Source organism: Tenrec ecaudatus, chromosome 11, assembly GCF_050624435.1.
Source record: "Tenrec ecaudatus isolate mTenEca1 chromosome 11, mTenEca1.hap1, whole genome shotgun sequence".
Lineage (NCBI taxonomy): Eukaryota > Metazoa > Chordata > Mammalia > Afrosoricida > Tenrecidae > Tenrec > Tenrec ecaudatus.
In genome coordinates, this window is record NC_134540.1 from 38,169,216 (window position 1) to 38,172,926 (window position 3,711).

General features: G+C 35.9%; 1 non-coding gene across 1 annotated transcript; it reads left to right on the forward strand.

Moving 5' to 3' along the window:
- Window positions 1-1,501: 1,501 nt before the first annotated feature.
- LOC142461809 (U1 spliceosomal RNA) lies at window positions 1,502-1,660 on the forward strand. The gene has a single exon (XR_012787004.1). It is a non-coding gene; the product is annotated as a U1 spliceosomal RNA (small nuclear RNA).
- The last annotated feature ends 2,051 nt before the right edge of the window (window positions 1,661-3,711 follow it).

Sequence of the window (3,711 nt, forward strand, 5' to 3'; positions counted from 1 at the left end):
GAGGCCTTGAGTTACAGGTTCAGAGTTGGTCTGCTGTCTTAATGCTTAATATATATGTGCCCTTTGTGTGATGTGTCATTGCTAAAGATGTTTTCCCAGTCTGTGGACTCTCTTATTACCCTCTTGGCAAACTCTTTCCGTGTGCACAGGCATGTTATCTTCAGTATATCCCACTTGTCAATTTGTGCCTCCTTTGTGTTCCATTATCATCTGGCATCTACGGTTCATAATTAGAAAGCTGTATTTATTTGTTTTGTAGTTTTATATGTAGTGTGTTATTTTTCTATGACTGTTTTCAAACTTTTCTTTTCAATATGTATCAGTTTGATTATGATGTGTCCAGGTATGCTTTCCATTTACTTTGAGTATAATCTCTTTGAGATTCATGAGCTACTTGTTGTTAGGTGCCATCAAATTGGCTCTGGCTCTTAGTGACCCCATATGAAACAGAACAAAACCCTGCCCACCCTGGACCATCCTCACAACTGTTCCTCTGTTGAAGCCCGTTTTTGCAGCCATGGTGTCAATCCATTTGTCCAAGGCCTTCCTCTTTTCCACTTTACCGAGCATGATATCGTTTTCCAGGGACTGGTCTCTCCCGACAATATGTCCAAATTGCTTGAGACAAAGTCTCGCATCCTTGACTTTATGGTAATTCTGGCTGTACGTCTCTTGCAAGACAGATGTGTTTGTTCTTTTGGGCGCCTACGGTACTTTCGATATTCCTCACCAGCACTTTAATTCAAATGCATCCATTCTTCGGCCTCCCTCATTTAACGTCCAACTCTTACGTGCATAGGAGGCCATTGAAAATACCATGACTTGGTTCAGGCACACGTTAGTCCTTAAAGTAAACTCCCCGCTTTGCCACACTTGAAAGAGGTCTTGTAGCAGGTGTACCCACTGCAGTGAGTCGTTTGACCTTATGACTGCTGCTTCCATGAGCACGGATTATGGATTCGAGCAAGAGGAAATCTTTGGCAACTGCTAGCCTTTCTCAGATTATCACAATCTTACCTGATAGTACAGTTGGGAGGATTTTGGTTTTCCTTACATTGAGTGCAATCCATATGGAAGGCTCTCATTCTTGATCTTCACCAGCAAGAGCTTCAAGTCCTCCTCCCTTGTAGCAGGCAAGGTTGAGCTACTTGGGTCTACAAATTCATACCTTTACACATATTTGAGGTACTAAAAGCACTATTTCTTCAAATATATTTACCTCCCATGTCTTTATCTTCTCCTTCCAAGATATTGCTGACATGAATTCTTAAATCTTTTGATTTTGTCCCCAAAGGTCCCAAGGATTCATTCATTATTTTAAATCAGTTCATCTCTCTTCTTGTGATTTGATAATTTTTATTATTATATCTTCAAGTTCACTTACCCTTGGTAACAATGATTTATTGAATGCATTAAGTGAATTGTTAATTTTAGACAATGTTATTTGTGATCCTAAAATTTCCATTTGGGTCTTTCAATTCTGTGTCTGCTGAAAAATTTTATACTTACCTGGCAGGGGAGATACCATGATCATGAAGGTGGTTTTCACAGGGCGACGCTCACCCATTGCACTCCAGATGTGCTGACCCCTGTGATTTTCCCAAATGTGGGAAACTCGACTGCATAATTTGTGGTAGTGGGGGACTGCGTTCGTGCTAAAAAAAATTATATCTACTTGCTTCATTTGCATTTGTCTTTACCTTACAAAACAGCTTTAATACCTGCATTAAAGCCTAGCATTAGGGTCATCTTGGACTGTCCTTTCCCTTGAGAATTAGCTATATTTTCCTGGTTATTTGTGTATATTCAGTGATTTTGTACAGTAGAGTGAACATGTTGAAGATTATCCCACAAATTGGTTAGATTAAGACTATACATCTTATTTGTCTATTGTGGGTGGTTCTAATCTCAGTTCAGTTTTCAAATACTTTTTATTTTGCGTTCAGTCTGTTGAGTACAGATGTCACCAGAAATAAATCATAGATTTGGGCAATAGTGTAAATCATGATTCATTCTCAAGCCCTGAGCTGTGCTAGTTTGTGCCCGCCTTGAATCTACACAGCTCAGAGGTAATTATGAGGATTTCCCCAGTTCATATTTTCTTCCTCAACTCCTCTCTCTCAGGATTCTTCCCACAATTTCTGAACTTCAAGGAATTCTTTCTTTAGTTGTAGCCAGCTACTTCTCTTGGGATAAAACTGCAAGAGAAGAGAGAAAAGCAGAGATGTCTCCCACTCTATGTAAAAGTTTAACTGCCTTATTAGAATGTGAGAAGGCATGAAAAGATAGCTTGAAACTTCTATATCTGTAATCTAAGTAAAAATAATTAATATAGAAAATACCAACCTTATACAATTTAATAGGAAAACATAGTTTTATTACTAGATGATGAAATCACAACTATATATTAAAGGAAATAAAGTTGAATTATTTCATAAAACACCTGAAACTAAATTCAGGTAGATTTAAGAATTAAGTATATCTTTCCATAAAATGAATTTCAATATTAGAATAAAAGTCCCAGATACTCTAGGCATAATCTAGTAGTGGGGAATTTTTATAAAAGCTATATGAGAAATGCAGAAACTATAAATAAAAATGTTTAGATATGTTTGACTTTCTAAAAGGTAATCATTTAAGCGACTAGTAATAATACATATAAAATCAGAAGAGAAACAATTGGGGAAAATAAGTACAGCACATGTAACATACATGATAGATTAAACCTTCACTATACAAGAATCTTCTACTAAATATAAACTAAAATGAGGAGCTGATGCCAGGGGCTTAGGTGGAGTGCAAATGTTGCGAAAATGAGGAGGGCAATGAATGTACAAATGTGCTTTACACAGTTGATGTATGGATGGATTGTGATAAGAGTTGTATGAGCCCCTAATAAAACGATTTTAAAAATAAATAAATATCAACTAAAACAAAAAATATGTAAAAATATACAAAGGATATAAATAGAAATTTTACAGAAATGAAAATCCAAATGGAAAGTAGGCATATAAAATATTAAATTTCACATGCGATCACAAATAAGTTCGTTGAAGTAGCAACAAGTGACCACTTCTCTCTTTAGATTAACAAGAATTTTAGAGTGAAAACACCTACCAGTGGTAAGGCTTTGAGAAAAAGGACACTTCCACTTTGTTGGTAGAAATGCAGATTTATATGCTTTCTTGGCAAGGAATTTGGCAACATTTATTAGAATAACAAGTTTGTTCAACCTTTGATACAGGTATCATGCTCCTGGAACTGTGGCTAAGGAAATGAAAGTGCCCAGCATATAGAGGATATATGTAACATTATAAATGTTCCTACATCGCTTAGGGTGGCAAAAAACTAGAATCAGGGAATACTCAATATGAAGTGATAAATACCATTACAACCCTAATCATGAGAATTATTAAATAAGCTCTAGTAATCCATACTGGAGAATGGGATGCTTAAAAAAGTATAAATAAAATTTAAGCCATTAGCTTGGAGGAATTTCCATGATATGTTGATAGGTGAAAAGAGCAAGCTAAAGTAAATAAACACACAATACAATATCATTAAAGACAAAATGACAATTCACCCCTATATGGGTACGTATGTTTGTTTATGATTATATGAGAAGGTCTGAGTGTGAAAGTAGGCCAAAAAATGGCTTAACAGGGAAAGATGGCTATGATAAAACAAACATATATCATATGGCCCCACTTA